This window comes from Rhopilema esculentum, chromosome 15, assembly GCF_057945365.1.
Source record: "Rhopilema esculentum isolate cy_ngs chromosome 15, ASM5794536v1, whole genome shotgun sequence".
Classification (NCBI taxonomy): domain Eukaryota; kingdom Metazoa; phylum Cnidaria; class Scyphozoa; order Rhizostomeae; family Rhizostomatidae; genus Rhopilema; species Rhopilema esculentum.
The window spans coordinates 7,550,807-7,567,435 of NC_142829.1; the positions used below are offsets into that span (position 1 = coordinate 7,550,807).

The 16,629-nt window shown below is 36.8% G+C and overlaps 1 protein-coding gene across 1 annotated transcript in view; it reads right to left on the reverse strand.

Moving 5' to 3' along the window:
* LOC135685448 (cyclin-dependent kinase 8) overlaps positions 1-16,629 on the reverse strand; it is a 45,361-nt gene that overhangs the window by 8,770 nt on the left and 19,962 nt on the right. The window lies entirely within an intron of this gene.

Sequence of the window (16,629 nt, forward strand, 5' to 3'; positions counted from 1 at the left end):
ATGGTTAATGGTTTAAAAATCAATGGTCCTTTTCTGATTTGCAGTAGAATTTTTGACATTACGTCTAAATTTGAACGATCAAAATTGAATGTATTTACTCAACCAAAATGTCAATTGTTTCAATATACCTTATGGTAAATCGGCATTCTGTGCAGAGAGCAAAGTTTGCTGAATAAATAGCAGAGTCCTTCTTCTGCTTTTTCTTTTTCAACTTCATAAACTGCTTTGCCCCGTGGCAGAAATCCAAAGCAATGCTTGTAACTTCCTTGCACACAATGCACGGACAAATTCACTATTTCTCTATCAAAATAAGGGAATGATTTCACCTTTCTAGAACCCTAGCTATTCTATTTTCTTAGGAAAAGCATCGCGAAATATTCAAAGTATTTTGCCACCGCCAGGCGCAATGCAAAACGTGCCAGAAAAAAGGGACATACATCTTCATAACGTTGCTGTTTATTGGTAGGGGATTGATGCAAAAAGTGACTGGACACGCCCATTTTTCTTCCAAAATCAAACACACTGTCTAGCATGCCATTGAAATTAGTAGACCGATAGATTCTATTGTTTGTTTGCTAGCAATCTATCTAATCTTATTTTCAGTATATATTTCTTTTACATTACAGTAAATCCCCACATTTAAGAACCTACTTTTCTGAGGTTCAGGCTGATTTCAGAGTATGAAGGTTCGTATTCGAAGGATCTCTTACTTAGCATTTTAGGATTCATTATCAAGAGATGCATTCAACCCTGTTTTTTTCCTTTTGGCAATGTTATTAATGCAACATTACAAAGATATTTACAGGAAGACATTTGAGCGCACTGGCTGCCTATGACAGTGGATGGATCTGGAGATGATCTCATACGTCCTCAGGAAATTAAAATTATGAACTCTAATGCTTTTATTTCATTTTTCAACATTTTGCTATATATAATTATGTTAAAAAGTCAAAGTGATTTCAAAGTTCTCTTTCGTTAAAGTGTATAAAATGCTAAAAATGCAAAACTGAAAATTTTGATACCGATTGTGATTTTACCTCATCTTTAAAAATCTGGGAGTAAATAAGGACCATTGAAAACTCTATTGTTTGCCCTTGGGATAAGAACCTATTATATTTTATCACACTGAAACAGCTTCTTAATTACAAGGTGCATAATTTAGGAAAAACAGCCTCTAGGTTCTTATTTTTGTAGGTCCTTATATGCGGGGATTTACTGTACATGCAGAGGAAAAGCGATGACGCGCTAAGCATAAACAGAAAGTCCCAGAAGAAGAGTTGTAGACCAATATCCGGAGTTTAAAAAGCCAGTCAACAATTATAGTCTATCAAGATATCTCGAGTCTATTCATGGGGCATGTGAAAAATGACTCCATTAAAAGCCAAACCAATTTCTGCCGTAAGAAGTGGATAATGCCAAAGTTATTACCTTTAAGTTTTCCGGATATTTAAAGCAAACAAAAACAAAGAATCTAGGCTCAATGAAAAAACATCGAAGCAGTGCCAGAGTCTTTGTCTATTCAACGGGGACCGCATCAAAGGAGCTGTCAGGATGGGTTCAGGGTTTCTTAGCAGAATGCGTTTACTAATGCTCTTTTTCTACTCCTCCCCTTGACCCGCCCACTTCCAACTGCCTGTGTTGAGCCAAGGAGGATTTCAACTTCCCGACCATGTTGCATGCAACATGTGCCAATATTTGCGCAACTGTGGTCTTAAAGGAAGAACCACGCAACTGCGGGCTTTCATGCACAATTGTTGAATTGAGGATAACAAGTGCATTTTGTACGTCTCGCGGAAAACATTCACCTGGTAGCTGATCAAAGACAAAAAACAGCAAAACAGCTAATGATAAACCTGGTTTAATCTTTCTGATCTTCAAAAGTCACGAATACTTATTCACGATAAACTACAAGGAATAGTCACGTGATGTTTTTCAAAACCCACAGGAAACTGTATGGGCTCTTTTCAATCCTTGAGAAAATCGTTGATGCTCAGTAATGTTTTTCAAAGGGTTTTTTGACTTAGAATAGCTAATCGGTCAAGTATCTCCTTATCAATCATGTAAGCAAGGGGAAAGGGCAGGCAATAAACAGAAACCATTGTCGAAGTTTGGATGATCATGATAAATATTGTTTCTTGTTTTTATATACATTAAATGCAAGCTAACTTTGTTAATACTTTATTCAACACTCAAGCAATTTTGAGTAACAGAGATATGTGACTAGAAATCAAGGTTGAGGAAAAAAGTTGATCACATTTAAGTTTGTTTCGAAACGAAATCCTTCGTGCTGTTGTAAAGTCTAAACGTGACGTCAACAATCCAAAACACAACAGCAAAGTACGCCCTTCCTGCCTCCAAACGGCGAAACAACTATCACGAATTCAAATAGTTTTCAATGCGCAAATAAAAGGGGAATTTTTTCTGCCAAACCTATGCTATTAGCAAGTTTTAATTTGCGAAAATTATTAAAAAGTCACAAAAGGCTCGAAACGACTTGTTATGTATCGTGTAAAGTATTCCATAGGAAACAACAGTCGTATGACTTTTATCACAAAACGAGAAGGTATTTACGCTGTTAACAATGGTTGTTTATCAATATTTCGTGACTCTCGCCATTATGAGAAATTTTACGAGCAATTTGGTTTTTGCTTGAATGATATCTTTCATAAATATATTAGACCACCTTCTGATGGGCTAGGAAGCGGGTTATTTCAAGAATAAATGGTAACCTTGTTAACTTTGCATAATTTTGAATTTTTTATAATCTACACAGAATATAAAACCTAAAAATAGAAGCTTGTAATAAATAGCTGTTATAAAGATGACGGTAAGACAATCGGAATAAACCTGTCACAATCTTCATTCGATGAATATCTAGAATTTTGCATTTTTGTCAGATCCAGAGAGGGGCGCATACGTTTTGCGAAGTTATCACATTCAACTAGGCTTTCGGTTGAAGATCTTTTTCTTGAGAAATTTGTAGCCATGCTCTCGGATATGCTGTGAGTCTCAGCAATATTCTCTTTACCACAAATTTGTAGCAGTTCTAATTCAGAGTCACTCTGATTATCGTCATCATAATCATCATCACAATCGACAGAAGTTGACATCGCGTCTTTCTCGATATCTTCCAACGAAACAAAGTTATTATTATTTTTACCCTCTTCCATTTCACTCTTCGATGCAAGGATTTCTTTTCCTTGGCGCTTCGAGGTCTCTGTATCTGACGAAAATTTGTCGGATATACACTCGTCCCTCCATGTTCCAACACTTTCTGAAATGCCCTTGTTTCTGATACTTCTAAACTTGTGCCTTTTGTGAAGGGAATTTTTATATCCTCTAGTCGTCCCGAGTTTCTTTTCAGTCGAAAAATTGGTATCATGAAAAATACTGTTCCAAGAATCTTGCTTTCCGTGAAAGCTAAACTCTCCTATAAGCGGCCCGTAAAACCATTCTTGGCTAAGGTGGTTATAGATCTCCTTTTCGCTGCTCAAACTTTGGCATCCAAATTTGATCGATAAATAGTCAACACACGATAAACTAGAAGTTAAGGCCATATCTGACTGTGTTTTGTTACAAGCCAATACCTGTGCCAGTTCGCGATGGAATCCAAACGGAAACAATCTAACACACTACACCAAACACTCCAGCCACTCCAAGCGTAAGCAAGCCCATTGATAGTCCCCCTCAGCTTGGTTGCACACTACGCTCTGCGTTCATGGATCAGTGAACTCAATCAATATCAATCCATTACTTACCACAAAGAGACCTGTAAATCAACAAAGCGCATGCGCAATCATGGAAATAGGAAGTTGACCGAATAAGAAAGCGCAGAATGTAATTACATGGATCAGAAAATACAGAACAGTGGACAGGGTATTACAAAGGTATGGATCGCAGGTTCAATTTAAAGAAACGCAGTTTGATATCCTGCAGTTGACTGAAACGCATTATCATCTGGACAAACTGACATTTTTAGGTAGATCGATTTCAATATTTTTGGAAGTTATAAATGGTACTGGAATAGAAATAGAAAAAAATGGAAACGAACAGAAACAATGTTCTATTTACACAAATATCAGTGGTTGAAATTGGCCAATCTTAAAGTTCCAAATGTTTAAAAGGGAATCAAAATCGTCTAACACGTATGCTGTTTCTGATGCAATTAAAAACTCAGCAAAAATATTCACGAAATAACCATAACATGACAATCCTTCAGGGAACGCCAATGCAAAAGTCAGAAAGCAGCACATTGCACCAAAATAAAGTAAAATATTGCATCCAGACACGCATCCACTATGTATTGAGTATAAGGATGCAAATATACCACAGCTGAAGAAGCGAAAAATGAACATGAATCAACCAAATTCTTGACAAGTAAAACTAGCCCACCAAAAAGCAAGATTCTATTTTCCTATCACAATTCCCTCTTGTCTTTCTAGTTTAAGTTTTGACTAAAAATTTGGTCTCTTTGATTTAAGCAGTTGAAATAGGGACTCCAATGTCTTGGTTTAAGATATTTACAGCAATATTATGTGCCAACAAGAACCAGCAAAGCGTTAAAACAAAATAAAATTGTGGAAATGGCTGGATTTCTAGAGGTCCGGTCTGGGTTTTCCACCACCACTGGCTTCCAGAATCCCGTATCTACATCGCTTATTGGGGACAGGTGGCCTTTAGAGAGCGTTTTCATTGTATGCGACAAGTGAGATTCACTCATTGAAACAAGCGAACAATACAAAGATTAAACAAAGCTTGTTGCGTGAAAACATCTATTTACAAGTTTAAAAGCATATTCGGCCGTTGTGAACAATTTGCATTAACTGTGCATAGAGAGAAAGGCAGGCGCTTTTGAGACAGGGAATGATTTCGTTATTTCCTGTGTGCTGTTTAAAAAAGGCTAAATTTATGAACAATGCCTTTGTGGTTAACGATAATGAGACACAGTTAGGTAAAGTAAGAAATCCTATAAGCTGGGTAGAATACAATAAGAAAGCAACGTGCAACTAGATTCCATGGCACATGTCCCCTAATGATGAAGACGTCTCCCTTTTTGCATCTTCCTTGTTAAACTGGTAGTAATTTTGCAACACAATTCATGAGCTGCCCATATAAATGTATTTTCGAAAACACCTTATCGTAGTGTTGAGTAAAATTCGTTCATTCTTGATAAGCAAACACGGCACAATATGTTTAAAGAGGAAGCTGTTAATAAGCTAGCATCAGTTGGGAGACGGCGATGCAGATTCAAGCTCATTTTCTTACTTGTTCATAGCTTTCATCGTAAGACTACACCCATCCTTTTCATCATAGTACCTCGAATACAGTACCCATTGGAGTGTCTATTGGACAGTGTCCCTTCCTATAAGCTGTTTTTCAAATAAAACAACATTTAAAAGATGGCTGTTGTAATCAAGCTTCTTGATTATTTCATTTACGCAACATTGTTTTCTTGGGAGAGATGAGATGATGAAGTAAGCTGCCCTGATGACCGTTCAGTGTATTTGGTAGGCATGGTATGAATAAATGACGAAACAGTCTGTCTGCAAAGAAAGTTTAACCTTCCTGTGGTAGATCTTAGCAATTTAAGAAGTTTGCAAAAAATTGCATGGATGATATCTTCAATTTATCTGATTGCTATAAGCATATCGGGGGCACCTTGCATCATTAAACAAATATGGCAATTTTTCATCAAAGATTTAAATAGTGCTGTAAAATGTTAATTTTAACTGGACAAGCTCCTATGCCACACTTGAAGGCTATTTACAAGGCCAGGAAATATTAACGGCTCCGATTAAAATTAAGCGATGGTTAAATGGAAAACAAATCCATATTCGTGTTTGCATATCGAAAAACGGACACAAAAGAATAGAGCTTATTGATCTCTTTATTTGTTCACAGTAAACCGATCTTTCTGGGATTTGCCTTTACAATAAAATGTATTGAGGCAGCACGCGTGCTCATTAGAATTTCACATGAAAAGGCATCCGACTCAAGTAATTGGAACATAACGAGCGAACAACTGCTTACTGGATATTTCTTTCAACGCAAAAAACGACAACTTTGATAAAAAAAACTCCTTTCTAAAGAAAAAAAATTTTTCCAGTGCATAGCGGCATGACGTAATTAGGTGGAAAGGTTTATAAGAATTTCTCAAATGGCACACATCGAAAACCTTTGCAGCCCTGTGCTCGGTTATAAGTGATTGGAGACCACCGGTACTGCGATTAGCCTCATGAAGTCGCTACGCAGGAATCAGCGATATCCAGATATGACGATCACGGATATAGGTAAAAGTATTTTTCGGAAATTGGAACAGCTTTATCTAGAAGATATTGGTATTTCTCACCCAAAGATTGCGAAATCACTGTGATTTGAATCACTAGGCGGAAAACAACAATAGTAGATACAAATACAATTCAAATCATCTTTTCACTACTCCAACGTGGAATTAAGCAAACATTCTAGGGAATCTTTTAAGCTAGAGATAGAATGGTCAACGGCCTATAATTTAATGCATTTTTGCCTGATAGTCTTGTTCGCGTAACATTGTACAACCGACCTGACTTGACTATTAGATCATTTGCACCAACGTGCATAATAACATTCCTTCATTGCTCAGGTATAAGATATTGTATAGGCAAGAGTACTACATCGCTATAGATTTCAAGCTGCTGAAATAGCTGCAATACCACAAAAATACATAGTGTAATGTCAGTGCTGCCTTTTAAACTATTAACGATGTTCACTGTATAAGCTACGGTATATAACATATTTCACAAACAAACAAAAGAGGGCGAAAAGTGCATACTGGTTTTAATACAGATGTACGCTGGGATATTTTAAATTGCTGAAAGTGGACCTACTAAATAAGGACCTATTTATGGTGACATTTTGAATGTTGCACCTTTTTACAGTTGGTTGTATTCTGTAGCACCCACTTATCCCAATGAACAAACATGGTTACTGAAGAGTCCAACATCACAAGATTCTGCAAAATTTTACTGGTCAATATAGCAAAGAGCTCGCAAGGCATCATGGTAGTTGTGACATTAGCGGAGAAAAACACTCCGGGCTCTGACGGCAACCACTGTCAGAAGAAAAGGACTTTCAAATATATTTGCGCAAAGCCAATTTTGATGTGCATACCACCGAAAACAGACAAACTATATTTGCATGCTCCGGCATGTCCAGCTTTTGATGAAATTAAAAACCAACAATGACCTTTACTTGCCAAAGTTCTGAATGACAGACCATAGCCTTACAACTAAGCTATTGTCTGAAAGGACTAAATTTGGCACCTTCAGGAATACAAATTTGTCCATTACCAGCAGAGATTGGCTTTTACAAATGAAGCGACGTCAAATCTATCAGGGCAGCTGCTTTAGCTTAAAAACAACGTTTATATTGAGCACGAATAAGATGGAGTGACACCACTTTGCAATGATAAAATGAGTGGTAAAACAGAGTATCCATGCAGAAAACTAAAGGAAGCATGATGCCCAAATAGCAATCTACGAAACTAGGGGGCAGGGGTGCAAGGAAGCAAAGGGGCAAAGGGTTCAAGGGAGCAAGTGTGATTATCGACAAACTGGCAGGAGGGTTTGAGGGTTCCAATTAAGCAAAAAGCGTACTCTGGCTAATTTTGAAGATTTCTTTTCTGAAAGAAATCAAAGATCGCCCCTAGTAACTTCATTTTGAAACAAACTAATTATTTCTAGAACCAGAAAATGTTTTCGAGGCTCGATGTGCTTATTTTTCAATAGTCTAAACGATTTGAAGATTTATTTTCTGAAAGAAGTCAAAGATCGCCCCTAGTAACTTCATTTTGAAACAACCTATTTATTTCTAGAACCAGAAAATGTTTTCGATGCTCGATGTTCTTATTTTTCAATAGTCGAAACGATTTTGGGCCTTCTTGTCTTTTGCGCAAAAACTGCTCTTGTGTGGACTGATGAAGATGATTTAAATGCAGCTGGAAACACTAAGGACGATTTTTGTTCTGAAATATTGTTTATGTCAATTAGATTTGTTGGAAAGCAGCTTTACTATTTAGACCCACAATTAAAAACATATCATTAGAAATAAGATATTAGGAGGACTTTAGGAATGCAATAAAAAAAATTAAGAGATTTATGCTAAGCTGGTAAATAATAGGTTTTGCACGAAAAATTTAGGCTATTTCCTCAAAGAGGCTTCGCAGAGGTTGGCAGATGACTAAAGAGCCTATTGTTGAGAAAAATTATGTTTTCATTCTAAACAAGAATCAGTAATATGCAAGCCCTGTTGTAACAAGGAGACACCGCAGCATACAGTATGCTATCAATTACGCTGATTGATATCATAAACTCTGGGTTTCTGTGCACTAGACAGAACTAACGAACCTTTCAAGACACGATAAAACCCCCAGAACAAAATAAAACAGAATAGCTTCTCATCGTATGACACCAAGTCCCGTCGCAATCTATTGTGCCAAGGGAGGTGCTAAGGATGGGGGTTTGCCAAAGAAGTACCAACAGATTGCAAAAAACGTTTTGCAACATATTTTTTTCAAGGGGATAGTCACATCCCTACGCCCCATTGTAGCGACGACCCTGTAGGCCACTAAATAATACAAGGAGCAAAGCGTGCTTGGGCGAACACAGTTATGGCTTGGCGATGCGACCATAAATTATCGATGGTAGCAAGCAAGGGTTTAAATCTCACGGGCTCAGGGGCCTATTTGTTGAAACCTAAAAGTAACACTTTTCTTCTTATGACTATTGAAGTTTTTTTCGCATAAGCCCCATGAGGTCGTTTCATGCACTACACACCTGTTAAAACAAGAGTAAAAACCTACAAGTAGCTCAATGTGGTGACATTCTTATTTAAATGACGAGATCTTCCCTTCTGCAAGATTGGTTTGCCTCGCAAACTTTACTCCAGATTCAAATCGAGGCTCCTAATTATAAAGATGAATAAGATACCACGGGATGCTTGGACTGTAAGTCAGCAGGTACCAATGTAAAAATAGGAAGTCAATCGAAATGAAAACGATTATTCATTATTTCGTTCAATACAGCAAAATCCTTCATACAGACTGAATTGAAATTTATCTATTTTTAGAACTGGACCTATAATTACCCCAACGTTGCAGTACTCCATCACTTCTTTTTGTTACCTTGTAAAACCTCTCCGAGCATTGCCGTAAAAAGTATAAGACCTTATTCCAGAGTTCTCTTTCAAGTATTTCTATTGTTAATTAGATAGTAACAAATCAGCGTAACATTAAGCTCTTCAAATCGATATCCTTAAAAGGTTAATTGTTAAACAGCCAAGATGTTTTATTTGCAAAAAGATGTCTTTGATATAACTAGAAAGAGAGAGAGAGAAGCTCAGAAAGCCAACCAATTGCAAGACAAAAGTTTCAGAATGCATATTACGACGGTAGCGCATAAAAAGCTTGCAGTTGACTAAATAGAAATGAAGGGCAGAGCCTTAACAGTAAGCATGCCAATCTTGTGAATAACCCGGATAGAAATCAAAATGACCCCAATCCTTACAATGTTGTGACCCGAGAAATCAAGAAACGAGCATTTGCTCTTTTATGCGTAATCGCATAAGAAACATTCAAGAAAACGATCCGCGTCCTGATATATGATACAAGACATAATCTCATTTCTTATCCTTTTTGTTAGGACGGTGATTTGGAAGGGCAAAGGCTAATTAACATTAAAAATTTATGTCTTGCGTGCTTATTCTTCTTTCAGACCCTTACTGATTCTCACAGAGATTCTTTTATGAAGCTACAAATCTGATTTCTGTGAATAAACACAATCTAATTGAACAGTGCATAAACCTTGCATGCTCCTAATAGCTCGTATCTCACCTTTTGGAAATGTAAATATTCAGTATAAGAAAGAGGCCTGACAGCGCTATTCTGACGTCCAGCCGGCTTTCGGCCATCTCAGAATCCTATCGAAATATCTCAAGCTGATGAATGCAAATTCTAAAAGCAAATTTTCAAGTGCATTTGCTCTTAAAAAAAATAAGGATTTTGATGGTTTTGGAACATATGAAACGACGTCTTCTGAATTAATTAATGAATAAGAAATTCCTTACTTTAGGCCTTCACATAAATTGCAATATAGTAAACATTATAATATGGGAAAAAATAATATGGGAAAGCAAAATCAATATAGTATGGTATAAAATGTTATTAAGTAGAGTGATACATAATATTTACTGCTTCACAAATTCATTTATTTCTAAGCATACTGCGAGTTCAATACAAAATATAGACAAAAATTTTATCTTTCAATACTATACCTTTAAATTGCAATCAGAAACCAAATTAAAAGTGAAATTAAGGAAAATAAAGAGAAATTGAAGATAGAAGAGAAAAAAGAAATGTTTCTCTTTAGCAAAAGGTTCTTTTAAAGTTGAACTTTTTCAATTGAAACAGAAACTCGATGAACAAGAAATTAAGAAATCTCAGTCACATGATACAATTTACTTTCTCCCTCTGACTATTGTCAAATCTTGAGCACCTTACAATGAAAGCGTTGTTATAAAGCGTGGTTAGAACTGAATTCGCCCAAAAAACTACTTTTGTAGAAGTGTTTGAAACAGTTTCGAATTCATGGGCAATTAAAACTATTATTCTGTGTTTGCTGCTGGAATATGAATGAAGCAAGGATCCATAACGACCATGGCAACAGAAAATTTGAGTTCGTGGTCCACCGAGCCGGATGAAAAAGACGATAGAAATCCGCGAATGACGCTTTCGAGAAACTGAATGGTCGCAAAAATATAAGCGCACTTGCTTGTTCATTAAAAACCAGAACTGGGCCCTTTTTACAACTATACAAATTTTTATAAAAATAGTGCGAATACGTAGCAACCAAGGGTGCGGCACACGTGATTAGAAAAGAGAACATGAATTGAAACTGATTGTGATATAAATTCTACTAAAAAAACCAAGAGAGACCCCATGCTCAAGAGACCAAAGCACTGATTTGTCCTAGAGTTGAGCCAGCAGAATGGGCCGAGAGATGCGCAAGCGGAATAAGCGCAAGGATGCGCAGGCGAAATTGACCAGGAGATGCGCAGAAAGGGGGAGGTATGGGAGGGATGGGCCTGAGGCTAGATATGGGACTATATACAATGGTACCGTGGTATATTTGGTTTCAAGCCAGTATATATTTTGTTGGACGATTTCCTTACTTGACAATGTGAATTAAACCATTAGCGTGCTATTGCCGGTGCGGCATGAATGAACAAATACCATTCGCCTTTTATAGTCGGTAAATGACTTAATACACAACAGAAAATCTTTTGCACAAATGCAAGTTTATAGGGTGTGGTCTTGGGTGTGGCTTCTAGACGGCAGCTCTGACTATTCAATCGATCAATCGCCTATGCTGAACGGAAGGAAACAACTATTCTCGCATTCTGAAGATAGAATATGAAGATTACAGCAGCAGTATGACACTGAGGACAATCAATGGTGTTCATCGAGCAAGTGGTTATCTTATAATCCAGCGAATTCATTTAAACATAAATCGCTGTATTCTCAATCAAACAAAGGAGCCGATACATAAATAATTACTTCACATCGACAATCTTGTGCCGAAATCGGTTAATCTAATAAAGAGGATGTGTGCACACCGACACAGTGCCCAGCGCTACGCATGAATGAGAGTATTTCTAGGAGAGCTATTTTTCCTACAAAGCAAAAACAGAGCAGGCACGTGCAGGTTGAGACAAAATCATATTTTCTATGTGCAGGTACACAATAGGGTACCAGCTATTCATGAAATTATTTCGTCTCATATATTGTTTTAGGGGTTGGCATTAGTCGCCGCACACACACCACAGAGCTTGCTGAACACAAGTGTTGTGGGTGGCTCGCCTTCTAAACATAAAATCAAATCTGAAGTCTATATTTTTACGGAAAATCTTCATTGTTGCCTTGACTACAAAACCAGCTAGAGTGGTACGTTAAACACTTTGTAGCAAAGCAAAAACAGAATAGCCTTTAAAAACATGAGGGGGAGGTTGAAAGTTACACCATCTATTTAAACGGAACAAAGGTGGACAGCGAGTAGTCTACTTTATTGCAGTAACCTGTTCTTAATTACTCTTAATTTAAACTGTAATTTCTTTCAATTTAACATTGAGGGCCACATGTTTAATTTTTTTCAAAAAGGTAAGCCACTTTTGAAGTTGGTGGAGAAATATTGGAAGAGCATCTTATTGTTTCAACTTGTACGCCAACCAACCAATCGCAGCGACAGAATTACGCAGTTGTGAATTTAAAAAAAATTCAATTTTTTTTGTTTCGAGTACTACAGTATCACATTTTTCAGAATATCCACAATAACTGTCCATATTTTTCTTTTGAAACATGCTTGGCATAAATAGTCAGTTCGGGTGGGTGGGGTACTTTTGAAACGCTATATAAACTTTCGGTTGCAATCATCAATCATTTCTATGAGAGTAACTTTTTCCTATTATTAAATATAAGTAACAAAATTTTTATTAAGCCTCGAGGAGCATTTTATAACACGTCAGTATATTTCAGCCTACCTGCTCGTGGGAGACCGTGGAAAACAGAGACACGTGCATTATTAACAATAACAGTCAATAACAGCTCAATTACATGACCAGAATACCCATTCTAGTAGCTTCAGGTGCCTTTCTGGTTGAATTTTACACGTAGTAATGACGGGGTAGGTTTAGGGAAAGTAACAAAGAACTGTAATTAGTAGAATCAATTCAATGAGGGATATTAGAGCAACAGGTGTAACAAATAAAGTAGAACTCTTGTTATATACCATAATCCGTCTACATTTACTCTTGGCAACTAAGCTTCCAAACACGAATTTATTAAATTCAAAAATGAGAGCCAGGAGATAAAATATCGAATCGTAAATACTGTAAGCGGAGATCGTTTGTCGATTTTTTGTTAAGAATACGGGTAAGATGCGCCAGTTCCAATATAATAAGAACAAATAAGGAATAAAATGGAAAAATAAGAACAGCCAGCCTGAACTTCAATACACCAATTCGACTTACGACCTCGTTTTGAAAATTTCTCCTAACCTAATTATACGACTTTTTAAAGCTCAAATTTGATTTTATTATATAATTTTAGGCCGGATACAATTTTTACATATTGTTTGTGCTTGTATCTTAGATTTTACGGAGAGATGTTGACCGCAAAAATCATTCGGGGGTAAACTTTACCCCCCTAGTCGCCAATCACGGTCAAATCCCTTATAAAATTTTTATCTTTTTGTCGTCATAAAATCAATATCGTGAGCAATACCATAGTGAAAACTTCAAAGTATATTAAAATCATTGCTGGCAATCCGAATCCGAGGTCAAAAATTTTGTACAAAATAATTTGAAGAATTTTTCAAAATGAGGCCGTAAGTCGAATTGGTCTATTTACTGTTTATCGAATTGGTCAATTTTTTTACCCGTGTGTTGATAAAAATTGCATTTTATGCACGGTCGTTACAACAGCTGAAATGCTGACATAAATTTAGTTTTTTGTGATTTTATTGGTTCAGATCAAGCTACTAGTTTGATGATTGGTTTAGAGCAAACTACACTCCTCGTGGGGCATGTCACTTACGCAGTAGCACAGAGTGATGACTGGAAAAGAGACTGAAGGACCAAAACGATTGTTATTTTGGAGTTTGGTCTGCATGACACGGAATTGTCTAGTTTCCATACTGCTCGACCTGATAGTCATAAATAAGCATGATTAATAGTCATAAATTAGTATGATTAATTATTTTAAGTAAATGTTTAGGGTTAGGGTTAGGGTTAGGGTTAGGGTTAGGGTAAGGGTAAGGGTAAGGGTTAGGGTTAGGGTTGGGGTTAGGGTAAGCGTTAGGTTTAAGGTTAGGTTTAAGGTTAGGGTTAGGTTTAGGGTTTGGGTAAAACAATTACGTCATCAGGTCGAGCAGTATGGAAACTAGACAGCTCCGCATGACACTGACACTGAATTCAGTCTCCTACCTGGTCGAACTCTACAGACCACATCTAACCGTAGACAATGATATCAAATTACATGGTAGATTCATATAAGCTGGAATCCATGAGATAACAAACAGAGTTAAGAGGAAATGACATTATTGAGTTGTTTAGATACTTTGGTTAATCGACACATTGAGTTTGAATTGATAACTAATTGATTTTCAGAATCCTTACCAAATACGTCCACAATCAATTGCTGGTTGGCTATCTGTTGCAACCGGTAACAGTTGCTCGAGTAAAAGAAAACAGGGCGACGGTTTATCACCAATTGGTGGCAAAAAACTTTAAAAGAACAAAGTTGTCTGTCATATTAATTTTATCAAGATTATTGTTTCAAGGCAAGCGTAGCAACAACTGTGAATTAATTAGCGTTACTCTTATTGTTAAGGAAAACATTTACTTGCAAGGTTTGGCCACTTTTGTTTTACATCAATCATTAACTACAGTTTGTATTCTAGCTTTCTACATATTCTGATAAAATAATGATGAAATAGCAAGAATATTTTTTTTACCAGACAGAGGCATTGATTAAATTCTACAGGTTGGATCATTGGGTGAAGAATCTTCTTGTACTTTAATTAAACCCTGACAAAACGACTAAACCTTCTACTAAATACCTAACATTTGTTTAATCTAGCTGTGGAAAGTTTAGTAGTGGTGCAATAAACGTGACTCAAGTTTTCACAACATGATTTAAGTTTCACGAAACTTCACCTCAGAATAGAGGAAGGGCAGAGAGAAAAATCTCCGCAGAAAACTTTTGTGTTTTTCGATGCGAGAACAAATTTTGATTGGTTAGCCTCGTTTCAGGAAAGAAGCGATAGGCCCATTGGATAGGCCATAACAAACGATGTGATCGTTGCCTTAATAGGTTTGTGATGCAAACACCATTTTGTTAGTTGCATTATGTGAAGAGAGGCATCTTTCGCTATCGACACCACAAAATTTGTCTTTATTAATTAAGTGAGCTTCCTCTCAGATGACAAACTTGGTTTGCCTTGAATACATTCGCACATGGGTTTGCAAAAAGCATGGAAAACTCATTAATGGAGTTCCCATTCTGAATCTATGACTCCATTAACCTCTTCTGAAATGTCAGCAGTGGCGTCGCGTGCCCATTCTCGCTGGGGGGGGGGGGTTGGGTGTAAAGATGCAAAACCATATTTTACCGACAGAAATTCTTTTGTAACATTAATATTTTGTTGTAAAATTAATTCTACCGACGAGTTTTCTGAAAGTTGAAGGTGCAGATGAGAGAGCTTGGATTTGTTTTCTGTTTGTTTTGTTGCAAATATCAAATAACAATGGACTACAAAAAAAGTAAAAGGGCTGCAGCAGTTTGATGGAAAGACGGAGAGGGAAAGGAAATTTTGCACATTAAGGAGCTATGTCACATTAGTTAACTGTCCAGAGGTAAAGGCTCTTGCGCAACCGGCACGCTTAGCGGCAGCTATCTTGAAAAATTGATTGTATTTTGTATTTTCATGCAGTACGATATTAGGCCGATTTTGAAAATATTGTCGCAAAGCATGCCGGTTGCGCAAGAGCCTTGAACAATAGGCTATGCAATGTGTTTAAAATCGAGAAAACATCGAGGATTAGCCGTAAGGATATGTAACAATAGATCTATTGTTTAGTCTAACCAGTAGGAATTTAAATGGCCAGTGAAATGCGTCAGGAAATAGTGCCGAAGAGTTTAGTTAATTGAAACCACGTGAGAAAGGAAACCTTTTAACTCCCAAAGCTACTGCGCTTGCCAAAGCACAACATAGTCTAATTTGTGGCAAAGCGACTATACATGTTCTAAACGTCACTAAACAGCGCTGAAACTTTTTGGAATAGACTGCAACTTTGCTCACAAACACTCAAAACGGCCAAACAAAACCAGATAAGGCGGCAAAACATCTCAGTTTCCAGCTTAACATTTCATTAAACAGATTGAAATTTGCGCGGTGTGCCAGGTTTTAAGTTTCCGATGCCTTATCAGGTTTTAAAGATGCTTAAAAAATAAACCAGGATTGCACACTGAGAAAGCATAAACACGCTTAGAAACGATTATAAAGCAAGCCTAGCAAATCAAAAATTTTAAAGGGGCATACCTAGTAATGTTTTGATTATACAGGTGAAAAGAACAAAAGGATTTTCTGATAGCTCCAGATTGACGAACAATGATTCTATCATTTTGCTATAAGCTGTTATTGTATATGGGATATATCATATCTTTGTCCAATTTACTGATATAAACAAATTTTGATTCGAGGCATAAAAAAGATTTAATGTAGCCTAAATATCGACACAATAGACAAATACATTTTTACACGATCCAAAGAAGGCTGGCTTCAAACAGAATTCAAATCTAATTTGTTTAAGATTAAAACCAATATGAAAACAGCCGTTCAGCTAGGAGACAGTTTGCCGACGCATTATTTAGCCATCTCTGCCACACGTTCGAAAAACGAATAATTTGAACAAGGAGAAACAATACCATATGGCGATATGAAGCTGAAAATGATCATCTACCGTAAACAAACAAAGCTAAGAAATACCGCGATGATCGTGTAGTCAGCTGTCGTTATCAGGCCAATAAAGCCTTCAGAT